At 44.0% G+C, this 27428-nt stretch overlaps 1 protein-coding gene and 1 pseudogene across 10 annotated transcripts in view; both read right to left on the bottom strand.

Annotated features, from left to right (window-relative positions):
• CLASP1 (cytoplasmic linker associated protein 1) overlaps positions 1-8479 on the bottom strand; it is a 303251-nt gene extending 294772 nt beyond the window's left edge. For all 10 annotated transcript variants that reach the window (XM_063631296.1, XM_055262139.2, XM_055262140.2 and 7 more), the window contains exon 1: positions 8106-8479. The gene's annotated coding sequence lies outside the window, so the exon portion shown is untranslated. The remainder of the gene's footprint in view (positions 1-8105) is intronic.
• Positions 8480-18924: 10445 nt separating this feature from the next.
• LOC129471994 (large ribosomal subunit protein uL11-like) lies at positions 18925-19440 on the bottom strand (annotated as a pseudogene).
• Between the last annotated feature and the right edge of the window lie 7988 nt (positions 19441-27428).

Here is a 27428-nt window from a genome sequence, read left to right as displayed (position 1 = left end):
AACAGAGTCTGCCTCTACCCACAGGAAAGACACAGTGAAGAAAATTCGCTAAAAGGTAGTCCCCAGAGGCTGCTCTCAAACTTGTGTAGCCCCAGAAGCACTTGGGGAACCTGTTAAAAAAAAAAAAAAAAACAGGTATCGCCCACACCCACAGACATTCTGATTACTAAATATTTTACACAGGAGCCTAGCAGACAACTGTTTAAAGAAACACTAGAAGGCAGGCCACAAAAATGTAATAAGATCACATTCTGATGTGGACAACTACAACAATCTGTCCCACAAAGCAAAGGCTGCATTTTCCTCTAGGCCCATCTAGAAATGGAACAGTTTGGGTCATGCCAGACAGGATTGGAAACCAAGGAAGTTACAGAGACCACCTGCATGTAATACCCAATGTGAGTTTCATACAGTTTCGTCATACTGAAGGCCCTCATGATTGCTTATTCTTTTTTAAAATAAACACAAAGTAATGAAAAATAAAAATAATGTACCAGCTACACCTCATATAATAGCAAAAAATATACTTAAATTATATTCACCAGAAGTTGGTAACATTTTTGTGAAACCAACACATTCTTAGATTGCTGGGAAAATTACTAAATGGTACAAATTTTTGGTTAGCCAGTGGCAATACATATTAAAAGTCATAAATATGAGGCTGGATGTGCTGGTGTGCACCTACAGTCCCAGCTACTCAGGAGGCTGAGGTGGGAGGATCACTGAGCCCAGGAGTTCAAGTAGCCTAGGCAACATAGTAAGACCCTGCCTCTTTAAAAACAGAAAAAAAAGGTCATAAATACCCTTCAATTCAATAATCTCACTTATTTGAATTTATCCTAAGGGAATAACACAAGAGAAACTATACAAAAAAGACAGTCACTATTGGATTACATATAATAAAAAAAAAAAGATAACTACTCAGACACAGTGGCTCATGCCTATAATCCCAGCACTTTGGGACGGTGAGGCAGGAGGATTGCTTGAGTCCAGGAGTTTCAGACCAGCCTGGGCAACATAGTGGGACCCTGCGTCTACAAAAAATACAAAAATTAGCAAGGGTGGTGGCACACACCTGGCTAATCCCAGCTACTCAGGAGGCTGAGGTGGAAGGTCAAGGCTGCAGTAAGCCATGATCATACCACCACACTCCACCCTGGGTGACAAAGCAGCTATCTTTTTGCTAAAAAAAAAAAAAAGAAAAACAAAAAAGAAAAAAGAAAATCTTCATGTCAAAACTCTCAGGCCAGGTGCAGTGGTTCACACCTGTAATCCCAGCCTTTGGGAGGCTGAGGCAGGTGGACCACTTGAGGTCAGGAGTTCAAGACCAGCCTGGCCAACATGGTGAAACCCGTATCTACTAAAAATACAACAATGAGCCAGGCGTGGTGGCGCACACCTGTAATCTCAGCTACGTGGGAGGCTGAGGCAGGAGAATTGCTTGAATCTGGGAGGCGGAGGTTGCAGTAAGCTGAGATCGGGCCACTTCACTCCAGCCTGGGCGTCAGAGTGAGACCCTGTCCCAAAAAAAATCTCAAACAGTTTACCAAAATTTGCCATATTAACTCAAAATGACAAAGCTATTAAAACTTAAAATTACATATACTATGTAATTATAAGAAAACCATTCATAAAACATGCAAGACCTAAAATTACTTACAAAAAGAATGGACACATGGACAGTCTCAAAGAGTGATATATCAGGAAGTAATAGCTCGTGTTGAAATGGTTTGATGTGGTTTTCCTCCACCGGTCTCTCAACTTTCCATATTATTGCTACATTATTGTAGTAAGACTATAAATAAATTTAACTGATTCTGCCTGGAGAGTTCATTGGACAGCAGTGAGGGAAAGTCCTATACTGACCTCAGCTATCCTGAATGAAGACAGGCTCACCTAAACGCACCATGCTATCAGATGGCCACAAGGCCAGTTCTAGATTTCTGTCCCCAAAAGATCAATCTTAACAGATACACAAAAATATAAAACCTTGAATTTACTTTTTTTCCTTTCTTTTCTTTAAATACTCTAAAAGTAGTATTTTTCTAAAAGCAAGTATACACGCACTAAAGGAAAGGAGGAAATTGATTTGACAGCTATTGGCATGGCAAAAAGACTAGAAGACTTCATGAGCCACAACTTCAATATAAGCCAAGATGATGTGGCTAGGAAACAGTGTGGTTCACATGAAAAGGACATTAAGCTGAGAGACAGAAGGCCCAGTTCTCATTCCAGATCAATCAGGGTGAATTTCATTTGCAGGCCTTGATTTCTCATCTGCAAATTGATAGGATCATGATGCTATCTCCCCTACCCATCTCATAGGACTTGGAAGGGAACAAAGATTATGACTGTAAAAGTGCATTAAAAATCATTTTTATCTTTTAAATCTGGCACAGTGTGTGGAAGGATACATTCCAAACTGGTAAGTGGGTGTTTCTCCAGGAGTCTGAAATTGGGAGCCATGCCTTTACCTGTATCTGCATTGTTTGAATCTTTCAGGAACATCTATTCATCTATTACTTGGGGAATTTTAAAATTTTAATTTGTAAAAGCTAATGATATCATGAATGTAAAGTGCAGAGTTCTCCACCTCTGGGTCATCTAAGAACCATCTAGAGACTGTTAAAACTGTGGCTACCCAGGTCCCATACAAATTCTCTGGGTGGAAGTTAATAAAATAAGGCCAGGGTGCTTGTATTTTAACAAGGTCCCAAAGAGATTCCAGTGACTTGATTACTGCAACTACTACTACATGGTTATTAACTCCTACCATGTATTACCCACTTAACACATACCAGTCACTATCCTCAACACTTTACACGTATTATCTCATTTAATCCTGACAACCTATAGGTAGGTGCTACAATTAACACTGCCCTCCCCTCACCCTCATTTTACAGACGAAGACACTAAAATATTGATATTATTTAACTGGCCTTAAATCACAGCACTTGTAAGTGGCAGAGCCAGAATGCACAAAGAAATTTGAAAATCATTGATTCAGTTTCCTAACCTAAGAAAACAGCTGTATATTTTGGTCAGGTCATATCTTCTGTTTTGTTTCAGACACTGCATTTAAAGGACATTAAAAAAAAAAAAAAAAAAAAAAAAAAAACAATGGCCGGGGGCGGTGGGTCACGCCTGCAATCCCAGCACTTTGGGAGGCGGAGGCAGGCAGATCACCTGAGGTCAGGAGTTTGAGATCAGCCTGGCCCAACATGGTAAAACCCCGTCTCTACTAGAAATACAACAAAAATTAGCCAGGCGTGTGCCACCACGCCTGTAGTCCCAAGCTACTCAGGAGGCTGAGGCAGGAGAATTGCTTGAACCTGGGAGATGGATGCTGCAGTGAGCCGACATCACGCCACTGCACTCCAGGCTTGGCGACAGAGCAAGACTCCGTCTCGGGGGCCGGTGAGGGGGAACAGTTAGGCCAGGCTTCCTAGCACTTTGGTAGGCCAAGGCAGGAGGATCACTTGAGCCCAGGAGTTCGAGACCTGCATGGGCAACATGGTGAGCCCCTATCTCTACAAAACACTTCTAAAACAAAATTTAGAAAATTAGCCAGGTGTGGTGGTGCATGCCTGTAGTCCCAGCTACTCAAGAAGCTGAAGCAGGAGGATTGATCAAGTCCAGAATGTCAAGGCTGCAGTGAGCCGTGACCATGCCACTGCACTCCAGCTTGAGCAACAGAGCAAAACTGTCTCAAAAAAAAAAAAAAAAAAAAAGAGTTGCCTAAAGAAAGCATGGTGAGCCATATCAAATCAGGAAAGGACTAACGATTTAGGGCTGTTTGCATACTTTCATTATAACCAGCCATCGATTCATGTTATTGTCTCCCTAACTAGACTGCAAGCCCCTGAAGTGCAGGGGCCATGGATGTCTCTTCAACTGTACCCTCTTGGTACCTGGTGCTCAATTCAAGAGAGAGTTTAATAAGTAAATTAATCAATAAGTCTAGAAATGTGATATCTGTCATGGGAAATGTGAAGTGCTATTACGTGAAGAAGAAACAGACTTAATTCAGGTTCCTTCAGGAAGTATAACTAAGGTCAATAGGTGAAAGGGAGGGAGCAGACTGTAGTAGTAATCTAAAAACATTTCTGGCAACCAAGACCTGTCCAGGGACAGATGCCTGCAGTTTGACACTGATGATCAGAATGTAGCAAACACAAGGAAGGATGCTGGACTACTGAGCCTCTAACAACTCCTCCAAAGCTCAAATTCTATTAGTCTACATTAGGATACATTTGTTTATTCTTTCATACATTCTACAGTTTCCATTAGTTATACAAGTCACTTAGTAAGCAATGGAGGACACGCAATGTGTTCTACAAACTCCCTGTGCCTTCAAGGATCTAGAGAAAAGTAAATGCACAAGAGTGAATCTAAGCAAGCAGGAAGGTGATATATATAACAGGAAGCAGCAAGGAGTGAGGAAACTTCCAGGCAGGAAACAAGACAGAAGTTAACAAAGGTGTTATGGAAGAAACGTCACCATTTGAGCACACCTAAGCTAGATCTTTAGGATCTATGAGGGGAGGTGGGATGAGGGCTGTCATAAGAATTTGGGGAGGAAAATCATTGTGTGGCAGTAATGGTCTGGGCATAAAGGCGGCAGAAAAGCCCTGGGGAGGTGAAGCACAAGCTAGAAACAAGCAGTAAATGCCGGCATTTTAGAAGTCATTTAGTCAAACACATATACCCATACTTTGTCGATGATGCCCCGCTGGCAATGGGTAAAAAAGTTAGTTCATTTTTTAAAATTACATCTTACAAACCAAAAACTATATCATCGATGATTTCTACTTCACTTAGTTTTTGTTTTTAAGACTAACAGATCCTTCGTTTTGTTTTTGTTTTTAGACAGGGTCTCACGCTGTCATCCAAGCTATAGTGCAGTGGCATGATTTTGGCTCACTGTAGCCTCAGCCTCCCAGACTCAGGAGATCCTCCCACCTCATCCCCCCAGGTAGCTGGGACTACAGGTGCACACCACTATCCCCAGCTAATTTTTGTATTTTTTGTAGAGACACAGGGTTTCACCATGTTGCCCAGGTTGGTCTCAAACTCCATGCGACCCGCCCGCCTTGGCCTCCCAAAATGCTAGCATTACAGATGTAAGCCACTGCACCCAGCCTCTTCTCTTGTTTCCTAGGAAATCTTTTAAATGTTCTGTTTTTAAACATTTAAGTTTTACTTCTGTCTACTATTTCCACTATTTGACAACTAGATTTAGTTACCAAAAATGACAGTTTCAGTAACTCAGTTGAACCTAACATTTGTAATCACTTAAACGTTTATATTTACCAATAGTACTACCAAATAAAAAAAATCTAAAAATTATTAAGTAGAAGATTATTAAGAATAGATGGGTCTCAAACAATAAATTTAAGTCTCAGGCCCAAGAAGCCATCTCATTCAACTTATAAATCACGACACTAAGCTACTTAAGAAAATAAACAAGACGGAAGCAAAAAAATCTAAATCTAGGCCGGGCACAGTGGCTCACGCCTGTAATCCCAGCACTTTGGGAGGCCAAGGCAGGCAGATCATGAGGTCAGGAGATCGAGGCCATCCTGGCTAACACGGTGAAACCCCGTCTCTAATAAAAAAATGCAAAAAAAAATAGCCAAGCATGGTGGCGGGCACCTGTAGTCCCAGCTACTTGGGAGGCTGAGGGAGGAGAATAGCGTGAACCCGGGAGGCAGAGCTTGCAGTGAGCCCAGATCACGCCGCTGCATTCCAGCCTGGGTAACACAGCAAGACTCCATCTCAAAAAAAAAAAAAAATCTAAATCTAAAACCAGTAAACACAGGCCGAGCACGATTGCTCACGCCTGTAATCCTAGCACTTTGGGAGGCCAAGGCTGGCGGATCACCGGAGGTCAGGAGTTCAAGACCAGCCTGGCCAACATGGTGAAACGCTGTCTCTACTAAAAATACAAAAATTAGCTGGGCATGGTTGTGGGTGCCTGTAATCCCAGCTACTCAGGCGGCTGAGGCAGGAGAATCGCTTGAACCCAGGAGGTGGAGGTTGCAGTGAGCTGAGATTGCACCATTGCACTTCAGCCTGGGTGACAAGAGTGAAACTGCTTCAAAAATAAAAATAAAAATAAATAATAAATAAAACCAGTAAACAAAATATAACACACTTAAATGACAAACTTAATGTTCTTCTGGCCAATCATTTCTCAACATCCCTGTCAAACTATTTTAAGGGTCTGAAATCTTGCTCTATAAAAAGCAAGTTCCCATCATCTGAACTACACTTAAAGAGATTCTATCCCACTAGTTACTGAAGCATAATACACCAGGCTTCAGAGTTTTACTTGCTATCAATTAAAAAAAAAGTTTACCTCTTTTACATGAATAAAGTGGAATCTGTGGGTTAATTCAAAAGCCTGACATACTAGGAGATCTGGGTTTTCCGTTCTAACACAAATTTATGGTGCAAACTTAGCAAAAGCCTTTTCTGTATTTGCCAATTCAGTTGTAACACAGAGATACAATATTTGACACCTCCACCACCAACAAAGTCTCCTCTAAGGAGTCCTGACTTTGATTAACCTTACCTGGGAGAATTAAAAGCTATGGCTGAAAACTCCTTCATAAAAACTAAAACTTTAGAAGTCTAAAATGGTGTTACAAGGTAGCCCATAATAAACAATGAATTATAGAAACTGAGATTTCAGTAACAACTGCTAAAAAGGTGTATTAAACAATTTAACAAGATAACCAGATCATCAAAATTTAAATTTCTTAACAAATGTAAAAAATAAATAATATTCAGTACTCTGAGGCACTGTGCTACTTTTTATCTACATGGTCCCTACATCAATGTTGCTATTCTCCCAATCCCTTGATGAGCAAACGGAGCCAATATCCAGGATCCCTCATATCGAGAGGTCAGTTATCGTCGTAAATAATCGTAGTAATAAAAACAATTTCTAATGCCAGAATCGAAAACGGACTGTGGCACCCAAGTAGGGTCCAAGGTACATGGCGGCATGAAACTATTTCTCGCTTCTGACTCTTCTGCATCACTGTCTCCCAAAGGACTAGAGAATCTGAAGCTCTCATTGCCACATCTACAAATTAAAGTATCATGTTTAAAGAGCTCACAGGTTCTACGAATGATCAGTATTTGATGAACGCACCCCACTACACAGAAACTCACCCAGCTGCAAACTCAGCTGCAAACTCACCACAGCGTGCTTTCAGACTCCACATTAATTTTTTTTAATTTTAGAAACAAACAACTATTTTAAAAATATTATGTAATAATTTAAACTCTGGAAAGCCCCATACTCATCCCAGCAGCTCGGAAAACGGAAAGCAAAATTCGATTAGCTCCATTGTACCTAGCCAGGCTAACGTGCAAGATCACACACTCATCGTCGTCAGAGCGTCTCTGCCAATACTAAAGAACAACAAAGGCAAGTTGAGAAGTCTGCACAGGCTTAACTCAGCACTTGTTCGCTTTCCCGGCTTCAGAAAGAAGCTCTTCGAAGGCCCCGGGGACCAAGGGGACCTTGTGCATCCCATCAAGCCGGCCGCTCCGCTCGGCGCCGCTCGCGCAGCTTTTGTCTGGCCCGGTTGGCAGCCCAGGACGGGAGCCCGGGCCGCCCGCCTCCCGGCACCCCTTCTCTCTGGATCTTTCTCCACACCCATCACTCGCCGATGACTAGTTGTTGTGGGTTTCTCTCCCTCGCCCCCTCCCTTCCTTTCAAACGCGCCCCGGGCTCGCTGGCTTCTCCCACCCGGCAGGGGAGACTCGGGTTAGGAAGGGGGCCCGGGTGGGGTCTGGAAAAGGGAAACAGAGAGGGGCACACAAAGCCCGACTGACCCCACGGCCGATCCCCTCCCTCTGCAAAGCAGCCTGGGCTCAGCGACCTACTGGTTGGATAAACAACCCTCGCATCCCGCTCCTCGCCAGGCTCCCACCTCAGGGCCGCCCCATCCCCCCAAAGTGCACCCAAGAGCCGATGACAGCGCTGGACATCGCCCCCACCCAGACCCGGCGCCCGCCACTGCGCGGGAGGGGCCCAGGGCCGCGGGAGGGCTTGGGTCTGACCCTCCGCCCCCTGACCGGGTACTTACAGCCCTGTTTTTCGTTACTGTTGCCGCTGCGGACCAGAGAGCCGCCGCCTTCTCCTCCACCCCAATGAGGTTAAGCGCTTGGTGCGGGGATTAAAAAAAAAAAAAAAAGAAAAAAAAAAAAAAAAGACCGAGAGAGCAAGAGAGACGCCGAGGGCGCCTGCGCAGTGCGGTCACCCTTTTTCTTCTTACCGCCACCAACCCGGCTACACCATAGAGAGCGTAAACCGAGACCAGAGAGGCGGCTGCCTCTCTATGGTAACGCCCCGCGCAGGCGCCGGCCTGGCGGTATTAGGCTTCGCAGGCGTAAAGTCCCAGGGAGCTTTGCCCCTCACGGAGAACGTTAGTTGACCCTGATGGGGATCCGTAGGGTAAAGGTTTTGTTTGTTTTTTTTCTTTAAGGAAAAGGTGGCCCGAGTATGGTTAGGCCCCTTGGAAAGTTACGACAAAACTCGAGTTATACAAGGAAGGTCGGAACTAAGTGGCCACAGCAACAATGCACCAGCAAGCAGGGAGCGTGATAGGAAGAGCTAAAGAGGAGTCGGGAAACCCTGGGTAAAAGTTGTCCAAGTGGAACTTCCTTTGGTCGGGGGTCTGATACTCGAAGGAAACGGTCTTTCACTTCTGGGTTAGGGCGTCCGCCCACAGGGCGACTGCAATGAAGGAAACTGTGTCCTGCGGCTTCCCGTAACAGAGCTGTGTGTCCACGCTCCCTTTTCCGAGCAGGCGCGGACGCTTGTGCCGGAAGTAGGCTTGTTAACGGTTCTTTGCCTTTTGGGGAGGGGAGACAGCCCCGAGAAGGCTTCGGAGACCCTTGAGTCGGCCAGCGAGCAGGGTTTCTTACTTGAGCGCCTCCACAAATAAACGCTTCTTCGCTCCTCCGTCGCGTGCGTTTCCCTGGGATAATAAGTGGGAAAGTGGTGGCTTTTACTTTTTTGAGACAGGGTCTGACCGCCGTCGCCCAGACTGGATGGAGTGCAATGGCGCGATCATGGCTCACTGCAGCCTCGACTTCCCAGGCTCAGGTGATCCTCCTGCCTTAGCCTCCCGAGTAGCTGGAATTACAGGCGCGCACCACCACCCCCAACTACTTTTTGTATTTTTTTGTAGAGATGGGTTTCACCATGTTTCCCAGCCTTGTCTCAAACTCCTGACCTCAAGTGATCCGCCGTCTTGGGTCTTCAAAAGTGCTGGGACTGCAGAAGTGAGCCACCGCATCTGGCCCGGAAAGTGTTTTGGAGGGTAGAAAACTGCAAATTATAGGGCTGCCTTCAAGGATCCCGAAGGACCCACAGATTTGCCGCATCAGGCTCCTATGCGCGCCGGTAATTTGATGTATTGAGATGCACTGCCCAGTGCGTTGTTTTTACTGGAGGAGCTTGTGTGCGGAGCTCCTTGCTAGTGTCATGTGTATGTGTTGGGATGGGAGAGAAGTGCAGGAGAACTATGAGATAATGCCCCCTGATCCTCAGGGTCTTAGGAGGTATGGTCGGAGAGGCTAAGCTAAAGCATGAAGGCCATATGTAGGCCCTTCTGTGTAGTGCAGAAAAGGGAGAGGTATGTGGTTTGAAAGAGTAGGGATGACATGGAGGATGCGACTCCTGGTTGGATCTATAAACTAATGTCTTTGGGACGAAAGCACATGCAACCTTTTGAAAATGGATGGGTGATAACGAAAGACCATTCCAGAAAAGAAACACCAGGGTGCAAAGGCTCAAGAGGCATACTGGAAGTACAATGAAGAGAGCAATCTAACTGAAATGGGAAAAAAAAAGAAACAAAAGAGTAAAAAGATTTGATGAGAAAGATGGAATCGATTTTTAAATTTTTTTATCTACACAACAAAATTTAGCATCTTAACCATTTTTCAGTGAATAATTCGTTAGTATTAAGTATATTTGCCTTGTGCAGCCAGTCTCCAGAATTCTTTTCATCTTGCAAAACAAACCCCGCACCCATTAAACAATTTCTCATTCGCCATTTTCCAGCTAGCCTTGGTGACCTCCATTCTAGTTCTGTCTCTATGAATTTGACTACTTTAGGTACCTCATGTAAGTGATATCATACAGTATTTGTCTTTTTGTGACTGGCGTAGTTCACATAGCATAATCTTGTGGTTTATCCATGTTGTAGCATGTGTCAGAATTTCCTTCCCTTTTAAGACTAAATAATATTCCACTGTATGTATATACCACCTGCGTTATTTCCACCTTTTGGCTATTGTGAATAATACTGCTTCAAACATGAGTGTACAAATAACCTTTCAAGATCCTTTTAGGCTGATACAGAGATAGTAAGTTATCTTGATTGTTCACTGTCAGTTACAGACCAAAGTCCTTGTTCTCCTTGTGCTCCACTTCTCACCACTGCACTTGGCTAGTCAAACAAAAAAAGAAAAACCCGGCCCGGCACGGTGGCTCACGCTTGTAATCCCAGCACTTTGGGAGGCCGAGGCGGGCGGATCACGAGGTCAGGAGATCGAGACCACGGTGAAACCCCGTCTCTACTAAAAATACAAAAAATTAGCCGGGCGTGGTGGCGGGCGCCTGTAGTCCCAGCTACTCGGAGATGCTGAGGCAGGAGAATGGCGTGAACTCGGGAGGCGGAGCTTGCAGTGAGCCGAGATTGCGCCACTGCACTCCAGCCTGGGCGACAGAGCAAGACTCCCTCTCAAAAAAAAAAAAAGAAAAACCCTGATTTTAATAGATTGTGGGGACGCAGTGGCTCACGCCTATAATCCCAACACTTTGGGAGGCCGAGGCGGGTGGATCACTTGAGGTCAAGAGTTCGAGACCAGCCTGGCCAACATGGTAAAACCCCGTCTCTACTAAAAGTACAAAAATTAGCCGGGTGTGGTGGCACACACCTGTAATCCCAGCTATTCAGGATGCTGAGGCAGGAGAAATGCTTGAACCCAGGAAGTGGAGGTTGTGGTGAACGGAAACTGCGCCACCGCACTCAAGCTGGGCGACAGCGAGACTCCGTCTCAAAAATTAGTATTAATAGAATGTGGGACATTTTGAAACCAAGTATAGAAATTCATACTTTATATTGTAGGTCCTTGACTAGGCATAGTAACATGATGAAAGAACTGTTTTGGGTTTGTTTTTTTTCCGAGACAGAGTCTCGCTCTGTTGCCGGGGCTGGAGTGCAGTGGTGTGATCTCGGCTCACTGCAACCTCTGCCTCCGTGGTTCAAGCGATTCTCTTGCCTCAGCCTCCTGAGTAGCTGGGACTACAGGCACATGCCACCACACCCAGCTAATTGTTGTATTTTTAGTAGAGGCGGGGTTTCACCATGTTGGGCCAGGATGGTCTCAATCTCTTGACCTCATGATCCAGCCTCCCGAAGTGCTGGGATTACAGGCATGAGCCACCACGCCCGACTAGAAAGATCTGTTTCAGAAAGCAACTCTGGCAGTGGAAGCTGAATACATACTCCATTTCTATAAAGCATTTATGGAGGCCTCTAGATGTGCCAGGCATTGTACTACTGCTTTATGTAAATTATTGATGAGTCCATGAATCCATTAAAATAAATGTGAGCCAGTTGTTATGCACCCCAATTTACAGGCAAGAAAATCAAGGTTCTGAGTTGCAGATGGGCTGAGAAAAGGCTCACCAACCACATGTACACACGAGATTAGGAAAGAAAACTGCCATTGGAGCCAGGCCCCAGTAAGCACTGACTATTCATTGGTTTGGATGAGGATACTGAAAGAAAAAAATGACATGTAAGAGTGACTTTTCTCAGGAGAAAGAATAGGCTGACCATCAAGAGTCTTTGCTGTCACATTAGTGGTATGTATAAGGGCACAACACAACAGAAGTACATTTTTCAAGGTTCCTAAAAGAACCCTGGGGTTTGCTTTTAGGTTTGTTTATTACCTTTAACAAATATAAAATGCCAGGTAAATATATTTTTGTATGTAGTAGAGAAATTAATAAGACATACCCTTCCCTACTCAGCATTTCATCTTTCATTTTATATTCTCAAAAATACTGTGAGGTCTTTTAAGGAAATGATCTCCTTTTGGCAGATGAGGAAATTAAGGGCCAGAGAGGAAAAATTATCTTCCCAATGTCACATGCCTAATTGGTCTCAAAGCTTTGACTGGAACCTGAGCCTCCAGAATTGCTGCTATGCTTTTGTCTCCCTTAGAGAGATAGATAACGGTAGTCAGAGTGAGTGGACAATTCTTCTATTCAGTCAGTCTGATCTTCCTCAGGGATGCATATCCAGACTCCCATGGAGCTAGTGATAGTTAAACAAAGAGGCAGAGAATATAGTGCATTATAAATAGCATTCATACACTCAAAAATATTGTGTGCCAATACTGTGCCAAACACTTAGCAAAGCAAGGAAAAATCCCTGTCCTCATAGCAGAGACTAAAAATATTAATAAGTAAAATATATACTAAGACAGGTAGGATAAGTGTTGGCAGGAAAGAGTGAAGCAGTGAGGGGAATAGGGTGAGCTGAGAGTAGGGAAGGGAGGTTTTTGTTTATACCAGAGGCAGAGGAGCCCCACTGAGAAGGCAAACTGTACAAAGTTCTAAAGGAGGCCAAGGAACAAGAAATGTGCCTTGGGTGGACAGGGAACATTCTGGGTGGAATAACAAGTGCAGAAATCATTGAGGCAGAAAGATGCCTACTACATTCTAAGAACAGAAAGCAGTCCAGAGTGATAGAAGCAGAGTACAGGAGGGTAAAAGTAGGAAATGAAGTCAGAGAGGTAAGAGGAATTCAAATTGGGCATGGACTTACAGGCCATTGTAAGGACTTTGGCTTTTTCTGAGGGAGATGGGAAGCCATCGTTGAGTAGAAAAATAATGAAATTCTACTTACATATTTAAAGAATCACATTGACTTCTATTTTGACACTAGATTATTGAGGAGCAAGGGGGACCACTTAGGAAGCTATTGTAATACTCCAGGTGAGAGATAAGTGGCATAGAAAAGGTGCAAGCAGTGGAGGGATGAGGTATCTGGATATATTCAGGGTGGCACATAGGATTTGATGACAATTTATATAGGATGTGAGAAAATGGAGTCCAAAGTGACTATGATTTTTGGCCTGAGCATTTTGAAGAATGGAGTTGCCATTTACTGAAATGGGAAAGATGGAGGAGCAGGTTGGGGATGGGAAGAGATAAATTCCATTTTGGGCCAGGCACGATGGCTCACACCTGTAATCCCAGCACTTTGGGAGGCCAAGGCAGGCAGATCGCTTGAGCTCAGGAGTTTGAAACCAGCCTGGGTAACATGGTGAAACCCTATCTCTACAAAAATTAGCCAGGCATGGTGGCAGATGCCCATAGTCTCAGCTGCTTGGGAGGATCACTTGAGCCCTGGAGGTGGAGGTTGCAGTGAGCCAAAATGGCACCACTGCACTCCAGCCTGGGTGACAGAATGAGACCCCATCTCAAAAAGACAAACAAACAAAAATTCTGTTTTGGAGCTTAAATTTGAGATGCCTATTAGAATGCCACATGAAAATATCAAGAAGAGAGTTAGATATGTAGGAGTCTGGAATTTAGAAACGTCCGGACTGGAGATGTAAATTTGGGAGAGAGCACGTAGAGAGTATTTGAAGCCATGAAATAATCTACATATAAAGTGTAGACAGGAGTTTGAGAAAGGTATCTTAGGTACTGAAATAGGAGGAAACCAGGAAAAGAATCCCAGTTGAACTGGGTGGGGAGGATGGCTCAAGGAAGAACAACCATGTCAGTTGCTGGGTTCTAACTGGCCACTGCTTATGATAGTGGAGTAGTAAGGATAAAAGCCTGATTGGAATGGATTTAGAATAGAATGGTGGGAACGGAATTGGAGAGAGGGAGAATAGATAATTTGGGCATGGAGTTGGTTGTAAGGATAGGGGCAGAAAAGTGATAACTGCAAGGGGTCAAGACAGTGGTTTTAAAATTACTTCACAAATTTTTTAGTATTTCTAAAAGAATTCTTTTTTTAATAAATACAACTTCAGACCGCTATCATTTGTTTATATCAACTACCCTGTTATTCAAATTAACCCAACTGTCTTATAAAACTTTTTGCTACCAGCTTTATTGAGATATAATTCATATACCATACTATTCACTCATTTAAAGTATACAATTCAACAACTTTAGTACATTCAAAGAGTTGTGCAGGCTGGGCGCGGCGGCACATGCCTGTAATTCCAGCACATTGGGAAGCCAAGACAAGAGGATCATTTGAGCCAAGGAGTTCGAGATCAGCCTGGGCAACATGCAAAACCACTTCTCTACAAAAATTAGCTAGGCGTGGTGTTGTGCACCTGTAGTCCCAGCTACCTGGGAGGCTGAGGTGGGAGGATTACTTGAGCCCAGGAGGTAGACATTGCAGTGAGCGCCACTGCACTCCAGCCTGGGCAACAACGTGAGACCCTGTCTCGAAAAAAAAAAAAGTTGTGCAACCACCATCACAATTTGTTTTAGGACATTTTCATCACCCCAAAAAGAAACATTACTATGCACTTAGGGTGATAATGATGTGTCAGTGTAGGTTCATTAATTGTAACCGCTCCGGTGAGGGATGTTGATAATGGGGTGACTGATTTTGATTTGCTGTGTGTGTGTGTATGTGTGTTTGTGTGTGTGTGTGTGAGAGAGAGACAGGGTCTCACTCTGTCACCCAGGCTGGCATGTAGTAGCACAATTACAGCTCCCCACAGCTTCAACCTCCCATCACAGCCTCCTGAGTAGCTGGGACAACAAATACGCACCACCATGCCTGGCTAATTTTTGTATTTTCTGTAGAGACAGGGTTTCACCATGTTGCCCAGATTGTCTTGAAGTCCGCTCAAGTGATGCCCCTGCCTTGGCCTCCCAGAGTGCTGAGATTACAGGCCTGAGCCACCATGCCTGGCCAATTTGCTTTTTTTTTTTTTTTTTTTTTTTTTTTGAGACAGGTCTTGCTCTGCTGCCCAGGCTGGTGTGTGCGCAGGCTGGCACAATATTGGCTCACTGCAGCCTCCACCTCCTGGGCTCAAGCGATCCTCCCACCTCAGCCTTCCAAGTAGCTAGGACTACAGACATGTGTCACCGTGCCTAGCTAATTTTTTTTTATTTTTTGTAGAGACGGGATTTAGCCATGTCACTCAGGCTGGTCTCAAACTACTGGGCTCAAGTGATCCTCTCACCTTGGCCTCCCAAAGTGTTGGGGTTACAGGTGTGAGCCACTGCACCCAGTAGATCATGTGCTTTTTATTCTTTATTAATATGGGGCATTACATTGTCTGTATGAATTCCCAGAGCAAATCTCACTTGATTATGATGTATAATCCTTTTTATATGTCACTGAAATTGATTTGCTAGTATTTTGTTGAAGACTTTTGCATCTTTGTTAATAAGAGCTATTGAGGCAGGGCATGGTGATGAATGCCTGTAATCCCAGCACTTTGGAAGGCCAAGGCGGGAGGATTGCTTGAGCTCAGGAGTTGGAGACAAGCCCAGGCAACACATTGAAACCCTGTCTCTACAAAAAATACAAACATTAGCTGGGCATGATGATGTGTGCCTGTAGTTCTGAGAGGTGACAGCGTGCTGGCAGTCCTCACAGCCCTCGCTCGCTCTCAGCGCCTCCTCTGCCTGGGCTCCCACTTTGGCGACACTTGAGGAGCCCTTCAGCCCACCGCTGCACTGTGGGAGCCCCTTTCTGGGCTGGCCAAGGCCAGAGCCGGCCCCCTCAGCTTGCAGGGAGGTGTGGAGGGAGAGATGCGAGCAGGAACCGGGCTGCGTGTGGAGCTTGCGGGCCAGCTGGAGTTCCGGGTGGGTGTGCGCTTGGTGGGCCCTGCACTCGGAGCAGCCCGCCGGCCCTGCCGGCCCCAGGCAATGAGGGGCTTAGCACCCGGGCCAGCGGCTGCGGAGGGTGTACTGGGTCCCCCAGCAGTGCCAGCCCACCGGCGCTGCACTCGATTTCTCACCAGGCCTTAGCTGCCTTCCTGCGGGGCAGGGCCCGGGACCTGCAGCCCGCCATGCCTGAGCCTCCCACCCCCTCCATGGGCTCCTGTGCAGCCTGAGCCTCCCCGACGAGCGCCACCCCCTGCTCTATGGCGCCCAGTCCCATCGACCACCCAAGGGCTGAGGAGTGCGAGCGCACAGCGCGGGACTGGCAGGCAGCTCCACCTGCAGCCCCGGTGCGGGATCCACTGGGTGAAGCCAGCTGGGCTCCTGAGTCTGGTGGAGACGTGGAGAACCTTTATGTCTAGCTCAGGGATTGTAAATACACCAATTAGCACCGTGTGTCTAGCTCAGGGTTTGTGAATGCACCAATAGACACTCTGTATCTAGGTACTCTAGTAGGACGTAGAGAACCTCTATGTCTAGCTCAGGGATTGTAAATACACCAATCAGCACTCTGTGTCTAGCTCAAGGTTTGTAAACACACCAGTCAGCACCCTGTGTCTGGCTCAGGGTTTGTGAATGCACCAATTGACACTCTGTATCTAGCTGCTGTGGTGGGGCCTTGGAGAACCTTTGTGTCAATACTCTGTATCTAACTGATCTGATGGGGACGTGGAGAATGTTTATGTCTAGCTCAGTGATTGTAAACGCACCAATCAGCACCCTGTCAAAACAGACCACTCGGCTCTACCAATCAGCAGGACGTGGGTGGGGCCAGATAAGAGAATAAAAGCAGGCTGCCCGAGCCAGCAGTGGCAACCCGCTCCGGTCCCCTTCCACACTGTGGAAGCTTTGTTCTTTCACTCTTTGCCATAAATCTTGCTACTGCTCACTCTTTGGGTCTACACTGCTTTTATGAGCTGTAAAACTCACCGCGAAGGTCTGCAGCTTCACTCCTGAAGCCAGCGAGACCATGAGCCCACCGGGAGGAACAAACAACTCCAGACATGCCGCCTTAAGAGCTGTAACACTCACCGTGAGGGTCCACGGCTTCATTCTTGAAGTCAGTGAGACCAAGAACCCACCAATTCTGGACACAGTTCCAGCTACTTGGGAGGCTGAGGTGGAAGGGTCACTTGAGCCCTGGAGGTCAAGGCTGCAGTGTGCCAAAATTGCACCACTGCATTCCAGCCTGGGCAACAGAGTGAGACCCTGTCTCAAAAAATAAATAAGTAAATAAGAGATATTTGTCTCTAATTTTCTTGTGATGTCTGACTTTGGTATCAAGATAATACTGGCCACAAAAAATGAGTTGGAAAATGTTCCCTCCTCATCTATTTTTTCAAGAATTTGTGAAGTTTTGCATTCATTATTATTACTTTTCTTTTTTGAGACAGAGTCTCACTCTGTCACCCAGGCTGGAGTGCAGTGGCACCATCTCGGCTCACTGCAACCACCTCCTGAGTTCAAGCTATTCTTGTGCCCAGCCTGCCGAGTAGCTTGGACTATAGGTGTGTGCCACCAGGCCCAGCTAATTTTTGTATTTTATTTATTTATTTATTTATTTATTTATTTATTTATTGAAATGGAGTCTCACTCTATTGCTCAGGGTCCTAGATTGGAGTGCAATGGCGTGATCTTGGCTCACTGCAACCTTCGCTTCCCAGGTTCAAGCAATTCTCCTGCCTCAGCCTCCTGAGTAGTTGGGATTACAGGCGCGTGTCATCACGCCCAGCTAATTTTTGTATTTTTAGTAGAGACAGGGTTTCACCGTGTTGGACAGGCTGGTCTCGAATTCCTGACCTTGTGATCCACCCACCTTGGCCTCCCCAGAGTACTGGGATTACAGATGTGAGCTACCATGCCTAGCTAATTTTTTTATTTTAAGTGGAAACAGCGTTTCGTTATGTTGGCCAGGCTGGTCTCGAACTCCTGGCCTCAAGTGATCCACCCACCTCGGCCTCCCAAAGTGCTGGGATTACAGGTGTGAGCCACTGTGACCAGCTTGTATTCTGTGTTTTTTTGTTTGTTTGTTTTTGAGACGGACTCTTGCTCTGTCACCCAGGCTGGAGTGCAGTGTTGCAATCTTGGCTCACTGCAGCCTCTGCCTCCTGGGTTCAAGTGATTCTCCTGCCTCAGCCTCCTGAGTAGCTGGGATTACAAGCACCTGTCACCAAGCCCAGCTAATTTTTGTTTTTTGTATTTTTAGTAGAGACAGGGTTTCACCGTGTTAGGCAGGGAATGGTCTTGAGCTCCTGACCTCATAATCCACCTGCCTCAGCCTCCCAAAGTGCTGGGATTATAGGCGTGAGCCACCACACCCGGCCATTGTTGATTATTTTTTAAATGTTTGGTAGAATTTACCAGTGAAGCCATTTGGGCCTAGGCTTTTTTTTGTGGGTAGTTTTTCTTTCTTTCTTCTTCTTAATTCAATCTCTTTATTATAAGTCTATTCAGACTTTCTATTTCTTCTCCAGTTTCAGTAGTTTATGTCATTCTAGGAATTTGTCCATTTTATGTAAGTTATCTATTTTGTTGGCATTTAGCTATTCATAGTATTCTTTTTTGATTCTCTTTATTTCTGTAAGGTCAGTATTAATGTACCTATCTCATAATACTGTTTTTTTCCAGTTTGTTCAAATCAGGACAAATAATTCTGATACACGATATTCGATTATTTGTCTCTGAGGTCCCTTGTAATATATAGATTTCCTTCCATCTCATTTTTTCTTGATATATATTTATTGTAGAAATGAAATTACTTGTATATTTCTCACATTCTATATTTTTCTGATTGTATTCTTGGAAGTCATTAACATGTTCTTCTATCCTCTGGCTAGTTGATAGGTAGTTCTTTATTGTGATTTAGGTTTGATTTTTTTATGGCAAACTATTTCTTTTTTTTCCACCAGTTGTCAAATGATCCTTTATTGAAATATTTTCGTTTGTGCTTCTTAACTAGCTGGGCATTCCACAGCACCACTGTTGATGTCATCTGCGATTTCATGAGGGTGGCGGCCATCAACATTACAACCCAAAGACTGGGCAGTCCCCAGGATCTCTTTAATGGTTCCAGAGACTTCTCTGGATCTCTCCAGATCAGTGCCACATCTGTTGAGCAATGTTGATGATCTCATCAAAAGTGATATTCCCACTGTGTTTAATGTCTTTCTGTTTCTTTCTGTCTCTTGGTGGTTCCTCGAGGGCTTTGATGATCAGGGCAGAGGCAGAAGGCACCACCTCAATCTGGGCCTGTCTGTTCTGAATGGTCAGTTTCACTGTAATCCTCAGGCCCTTCCAGCCACCCTTTGCCTTGGCAATGTCATCACCAACCTTTTTTGGAGACAGACCCAGGGGGCCAATCTGGGGGCCAGCGCAGACGTGGCACCGACTTCACCCCCAGTGCACCTCAGGTATACGACTTTGATCTCCTTGGGGTTGAACTTTGGTAGCATGGTGGAGGCGGCTGGTGTCGGATGAACCCGGATTTGGGACGACCGAAGAAAGTTGCACCTTGGCCTCCTCCGAGCTGAGAGCCGAAAGCAGCAAAACTATTTATACATCGATTATCAGGCACATAGTTTCCAATTTTATCTCTTTTCATGAAATTGGCAGTCATTGATCACCACTGCCTAGGTTCATTATTACAATTGAAATAGTGCAATAGAAGGCAGAGTAAGTGGGCATCAATCAGTCCAGACTATAAGAACTTTTGGGAGGTGACTTTTGATGATTATAAGTACTACATTCTATACTATTATTAGAACCTTGGCATCAGGGCTGGGCGCGGTGGCTCCGGCCTGTAACCCCAGCACTTTGGGAGGCCGAGTCGGGCGGATCACCTGAAGTCAGGAGTTTGAGACCAGCGTTACCAATATGTTGAAATCCTGTCTCTACTAAAAATACAAAAATTAGACAGGCATGGTGGCTTGTGCCTGTAGTCCCAGCTACTCAGGAGGCTGAGACAGGAGAATTGCGTGGATCCGGGAGGCGGAGGTATCGTGCCACTGCACGCCAGCCTGGGCAACAGAGTGAGACTCCATCTCAAAAATAAATAAATAAATAACCTCGGAGTCAGGAGATGGGATCTACTCCCAACTCTGCCACCAACTAGCTGAGCATCCTCTTTGGCACCTGTTTCCTCATCTGTAGAATGGGGGAATAAACTAATACGATGTCTAGGACTTTTGGCTATTCTAACATTCTCTGACTAAACAAGTAGAGGACTTTATCTTTACCAAAGATGATTTGGGTGAGTTAAAAAGGAACTGCTGACCTTGTGTTATTATTCTCATTTCATACTAAAAATGTTTATTTCAAAGCCAACATTTATCAGTCATTAAATCCAGTAAAGTATATAACAGAGTCCATTAAAAGTATTATGAGGCAAGGTATGGTGGCTCACTTCTGTAACCCCAGCACTTTGGGAGGCTGAGGCAGGCAGATTGCTTGAGTCCAGGAGTTCATGACCAGCCTGGCCCACATGGCAAGACCCCATCTCTACAAAAAATACAAAATTTAGCCGGGCACAATGGTGCATGTCTGTAGTCCCAGCTACTTGGTGGGGCTGAGCTGGGAGGATCGCTTGAGCCCAGGAGGTCAAGGCTGCAGTGAGCCATGAGTGTGCCACTCCACTCTAGCCTGGATGACAGAGTGAGACCCTGTCTCAAAACAAACAAACAAAAAAAGTGAAAAGTATCATGAGAGCAGGAAGCCAAGGCCAAAAGTGTTGTTTTCTGGATTCTAGTTCTGGCTCTGCAGCTAATCAACATGCCCTCTCAGGGTCCTGGCCATAGAGTAAAAGATTGCATAAGTAGCTCTAAAGACCTGTAAGCTTTATGATTTTATGCCTATTCTTGATTTTTCCCACAGTTTTGAGGATGCTATTTTGTTAATATCTTTTTTTTAATACTTTAAGTTTTAGGGTACATGTGCACAACGTGCAGGTTTATTACATATGTATACATATGCCATGTTGGTGTGCTGCACCCATTAACTCGTTATTTAACATTGGGTATATCTCCTAATGCTATCCCTCCCCGCTCCCCCCACCCTATTTTTGTTAATATCTTGAGCTCTACTTGTTTTTATCTGCATTCTGATTATGCTTTACTCAGCAACTAACTGGCATAGGCCTGCCCCAGGTGTCAGTTCACATAGCAAATTCAGCTTGAGCATAAAGAACTTTCTGGAAGCAAATACACCAAAATATTAGCAATTTATTATTTCTAGGTGGTAAGATTATTGGTCATTTTAAAACTTACATTTGTATTCTTTATTTTATTTTACAAACATTTTTTTTTTGGCCAAGCGTGGTGGCTCACACCTGTAATCCCAGCTCTTTGGGAGACCAAGGCAGGTGGATTAGCCAGGTGTGGTGATGGGCGCCTGTAATCCCAGCTACTCAGGAGGCTGAGGCAGGAGAATAACTTGAACCTGGGAGGCAGAGGTTGCAGTGAGCCGAGATCGCACCACTGCACTCCTGCCTGGACGATAGAGTGAGACCCTCTGTCACACACATACACACCACACACTATATATATACACATACACGTGTATATAATTTTTTTTAATTTTTTTTAATTTTTAATAGAGACAAGGTCTCGCTATGTTGCCCAGGCTGGTCTTGAACTCCTGGGATCAGGGGATCCTCTCACCTCAGCCTCCCACAGTGCTGAGATTACAGACGTGAGCCACTATGGCTGGCACTTTTTTTTTTACTTTTTTTTTTTTTTTTTTTGAGACGGAGTTTCGCTCTGTCGCCCAGGCTGGAGTGCAGTGGCGCAATCTCGGCTCACTGCAAGCTCCGCCTCCCGGGTTCATACCATTCTCCTGCCTCAGCCTCTCCGAGTAGCTGGGACTACAGTTTTTACTTTTGAAATGGAGTCTCTCTCTCTTGTTGCCTGGGTTGGAGTGCAATGGCGCGATCTTGGCAACCTCCACTTCTCAGGTTCAAGCAATTCTCCTGTCTCAGCCTCCCAAGTAGCAGGGATTACAGGCATGCACCACCACGCCCAACTAAGGCATATTTTTATAATATTTTAAAAGTTATTCTTAAAGCATTTGATAGCATATTTTTGATTGCATGCCTCAGCAAAGAGGAATCACTAAACTTTAGGTAGGTAGATTTCTTTCTCTTCCTATAATTCAGTTTGGCAGCATCTTCCATTCTAAGTTAACCTAAATACTTTAGTAATAAAGATTTACATGTATCTAATTAGATAGTCAGCTTTACTTAATCTTCTTAATCATCTAGATTAGATGTTAAGTGGAAAAATATTTTATGCCTACAGAAATTAAGATTCGGAAAGAACAGTAGCACATACATGCTATCAACATCTGTGTCATAACTCATATGGAATCTGGATTTGCACTACTTGGAGAACAGGTAGTGTCTGCTAAAGAAGTGGTGTGACAGAAACATGGGCAAAGGCAGGGTGTGTCTCTTGTAAATGATGAAAACAGAAGATTAAAAACAAGTTTGCTAAATCATGTTCATAACCACTCCCTGGAGAGCGATTACTCTGATTACTTGACTTACCTGGTAAGTACCACCCACTGTAGGAGACAATACAGGTGTTTGGTTCACTCTTATGGGTTTCCCCATGTGCAAAGGTGTTATGCTGCTGCTATGCTCCTCTTTAAATACTGTAGTAGCAGTTACTGGAGAATGGTAGAGTAAGGGGTGCCCTCACAGCTGTCAACTCACTGTGTGATCCAGACGAGTGACGTAGCCTGGTCAAAAGCTCCAAGGTTACTTATCTTTAATGGAGGGGATAGTTCTAGTTTCCAGTGTTATCACGACTAGTAAAATTGATATTATAAAATCCACTTCTCAGTAAGGAAGGCAGTTTGAAAGGGTTCTTGTTGTGAGAAGCGTGACAAATACAGGCAGTTCTATGGACAGTGTTTATGTAAAACAAATGATTGAATAGCCATTTGAACATTAACTGTTGCCCAGTGTGTTATAATCTGCACCTGCTCAGGCATTTTGAAGACTCTTCTTACACCTAGTAAGGACCAAGGGCAAATAGCAAAAAGTAACCTGACATAGAGTTTTAGTCTGGAGATTTGAATTGCCCTCAATGAGATTTCTCAAGCAACACTGGTCCATGCCAATCTGCAAATGGACTCTTGTGCCAGTGGCCCAATCAACCCATCCAAATGCAGAGAACCATTTGGAGGCATTCAAAACCAAATGAGGGGCAATTTTCCTTCATTTATATGCTGTCTGTTAGCCTCTCTTTCACCAAAAATTAACCTGATTCTGGGTATGCATACCTGAAAAAACAATTTTTACACTCAAGAAAGTTTCATAGGAAAAAATCAACTATTACTAAACTATACAGTTACTACAGTGATGGAGATGTGTGCAGGCTGCTATAGGAACATAAAAGGGAGCACCTAAGAGGTGTGGGTGAGTCAAAGAGAGCTGGGGAGGAACGAAGGCAACATTCTTGAGCTAAACCAAATAAACAAAACATTGCAACTCACAATTATGACCTATTTCAAACTCTTAGAACTACAATAATGATTTAGACTAGTTCTCATTTGGACAGGGTTTATTTACTCTTATAGTTTCGAGCACCCCTTAATCTTTCCATTTTAACAAGGGCATATGGAGCGTCACAGATAATATCTCCAAAAATGGGCATATTTTGACTTGTGGACCATCACCTGCACACACACTTCAAGGTCACTTTCATACAGCAAAGTGAGGAAAGAGTTTATTAGCTAGATCAGAATGTGTAAATGAGGCCGGGTGTGTTGGCTCATGCCTGTAATCCCAGCACTTTGGGGGGCTGAGGTGGGTGGATCTCCTGTGGTCGGAGTTAGAGACCAGCCGGGCCAACATGGTGAAACCCCATCTCTGCGAAAAATACAAAAATTAGCTGGCATGGTGGCAGGCGCCTGTAGTCCCAGCTACCCAGGAGGCTGAGGCAGGACAATTCCTTGAACCCAGGAGGTGGAGGTTGCAGTGAGCCAAGATTACGCCACTGCACTTCAGACTGGCGACAGCAAGACTCTGTCTCAAAAAAGCAATGTGTAAATGAAACTGCCCTACTATTTCTGCTTTAGTAAAAACAACAGATTCTGGTCAGTATTTGTTCACTTATATTGGGCATAAATTCCTGCTATTTGTTGTAAATCTTGGCATACTGCCTGATTGTCGTGCATGGGAATCTTGGACTGCAACTACAGCAATTTCATGACTGTGTTTCTTCTATTTTTGTTTTTGCCACGTTAGTTATATCATGCAGTGCTTGAAACCAAGGTGGAGTCTGTCACTCTGTCAGCCTGCAGTTTAAAAAGTTAGATGATGCATTAAGAAATCAACAAATTTTGCCAGGAAGGCAGTGTGTGCCCGTAGTCCTAACTTCTCGGAAGACTGAGTCAGGAGGATTGCTTGAGCCTAGCAGTTTGAATCCAGTCTGGGCAACATAGTGAGACCCTTTGTCTTAAAAAAAAATCAACACATTTTAAAATTATTTCAAGATCTGTATTTGCCATATTTCCAAGCTAGTATTATTTATTTAGAATTTCCTGTTGCGGGTGAAATTCTCTTGTCTTTTGCTGTTTGCAGTAACTTGAGTCTTTTTTCATCTCTTCAGATAATCTACTTATATTCATGCCAAGTTTTCTAGTTTTACTATTGCTTCCTCTAATTTTTAAATAGAGTATATACAGTATTGAGCATAGTTTCTCATTAGTCTGTTCACAGTCACTAAACTAATCCTCAAATGTATTTGATTCTATCACTTTCCAAAATTTGCCTTTGCTGGTTCATAATATAGTTACCTAACTTCCCCAGCTCTGCCCTCACTCATGAACTGTATTTCTCTACATTACCACCACGCTGCATTGGCATTCTGAGTCATCTGGGATTAGGTATCCTTCCTGCTATTAACTGTGTAATATTTAAACTTCCCCACTTGCCCATCTCCTTTATTTCGTATTCAAACACCACATGAATTAAACTAACGTTGGTTGCTTTTAACCTGTAATTCCTGACTGCAACAGGTAGTTAGTTGCCACCTCTTGAAATGAACAGGTTTGACTAGAAGCTGACACTTCTTACTCCCACTGAACTTAGTATTTTACATTTATATAAATTCAAAAAGCAAAATCGTACCTTTCTTATCGATGGGCCCTCTTTGTCCATTGATAACATAATATTGCAGTATAAACAAAAAGTATTTGTACCATACCTCAGAAAACAAATTAGATTATTATTAGTGCAAAACAGGGGAAAAGTAGAAAAATGTTATTGTAAAGAGGCTATCAACCACTTCAAGGGATTTATCAGGTAACTGACTGTGTAAGTTACAAAGACAATGCTAACGTATAACTAGTGTATACCTAGATGAGCCGCCAGGACATTTGCCTAATGGCAGATGGGGTAATTGGACTCCACACCTTCAACTTAGGCACATGGAAAACAGCATCCCTAAAAGTTGCCTGGGGATGACCAGTATTGAGCCAACCAGCTTAGTGGAACTGTTACCAGAGAGAAACTTCAGGGCCAAGGAATTTCTTGGCAGAGCCTCAAATTCTGCCTTAGAATCATGAAAAGTTAGATCTAGAAGGTAACTTAGAGATCATTTAATCCACTGCCCTTATTTTAAGGTGAAAAACTGAAGGCAAGAGAAGTTAAGGCGTTTGCCTAAGGAATCACAACTCGTAGTTAGTGACAGATTCAGAGCTAGAACTAGATCATCCTGACTGCATTTCGGTAGTCTTAGAGCTGGCCGACAAATTTGACAACTCACATTGAACCCATGTTCCAAAAGGTATTTTATATCGAGCTTATGAACACCCCTTTTTAAATTTATTTTATTTATTATATTTTAAGTTCTGGGATACATGTGCAGAACATGCAAGTTTGTTACATAGGTATACATGTGCCATGGTGGCTTGCTGCACCCATCAACCTGCCATCCTAGGTTTTAAGCCCCGCATTCATTAGGTATTTGTCCTAATGCTCTCCCTTCTGTTGCCCCCCATCCCTTGACAGGCCCCTGTGTGTGATGTTCCCCTCCCTGGGTCCATGTGTTCTCATTGTTCACCTCCCACTTTTGAGTGAGAACATGCGGTGTTTGGTTTTCTGTATGAACACTCCTTTCACAGAAAATTAGGCAAACAGGTTGGAATATTTAGAATAGAAAACATTTATTATAAAGTCACAAGAAATACCTGTGTAGACTTGCTGACTGGAAGTATTTGGCTTCCCTAAGACAAAGAAGAGTCTTAGTCATCTGGTTAAAGTTAAAAACGATTGTGTCACCAGGCTGAAAGCAGACAGTGTGGAAGCAGTAGGCTGAAATTAGAACTGAATACAAGAGTTTAGAGAAAATTGAATTTGGAGCTATCTCACAACACTGGGAGTTATTCTGTTTTTGTTTGCTTTTAATATTTCAGGCACACAAAAAAGAATAGTGACTACAATGAACTCCTTGTGTAGCCCCACCAGACCCCATTTTCTTCCCTCCCCACTGAATTTGGTGCTTATATTTCCATACCTACTCATGTGGTTTTCCTATGTGTAAATGTATCCCTAAGTGATGTTTAGCATTATTTTCATATTTTAAGCTACATAAATGTTATCATATTGTATATATCTTTCTACGACTTGCTTTTTTTTTTTGCTTAATACTACGTTTTTGAGATTTATCCTATTGATAATAGGATTTCTCTAACTAATTTATTTTATTTTTTGGAGATGAGGTCCTGCTATGTTGCCCAGGCTGGAATTCAGTGGCAGTTCACAGGCACAATCATAGCACACTGTGGCCTTGAACTCCTGGACACAAGTGACCTCTTGCCTCAGGCTCCCAAGTAGGTGGGGACTACAGGCCCCAGCCGCTGCACCAGGCCAGCTAATTCATTTTAACTGCTTTATGGGGTTCCATTGTATGAACGTTTCAATATTTAGCTAATCTCCTATTGATTGACATCTAGTGAGTTTCCAGGTTTTTTGATTTGTTTTGTTTCATTTGCTGTTTTATTTTAATGTTGCTACTGTAAACATTTTTATAAAACTGGTGCATGTGTGAAAGTTTATCTAGTGACATTTACAAGGTCTCAGTGTGTGTGTGCAAATCTTGAAATTAGCAAAAAGATCTCAAAATAGCAGGTTATGAGACTAACACGAGGACTGTGTATTTTTTTTTTTTTTTTTTTTTTTTGAGACGGAGTCTCGCTCTGTCGCCCAGGCTGGACTGCAATGGCGCAATCTTGGCTCACTACAAGCTCTGCCTCCCAGGTTCGTGCCATTCTTCTGCCTCAGCCTCCCAAGTAGCTGGGACTACAGGAACCCGCCACTACGCCCGGCTAATTTTTTGTATTTTTTAGTAGAGATGGGGGTTTCACCGTGTTAGCCAGGATGGTCTCGATCTCCTGACCTCGTGATCCACCGGCCTCGGCCTCTCAAAGTGCTGGGATTACAGGCGTAAGCTGC

Source organism: Symphalangus syndactylus, chromosome 22 (genome assembly GCF_028878055.3).
Source record: "Symphalangus syndactylus isolate Jambi chromosome 22, NHGRI_mSymSyn1-v2.1_pri, whole genome shotgun sequence".
Taxonomy (NCBI): Eukaryota; Metazoa; Chordata; class Mammalia; order Primates; family Hylobatidae; genus Symphalangus; species Symphalangus syndactylus.
Note: the sequence above shows the minus strand (reverse complement) of the source record. Positions and strands in the feature narration are given on the sequence as shown.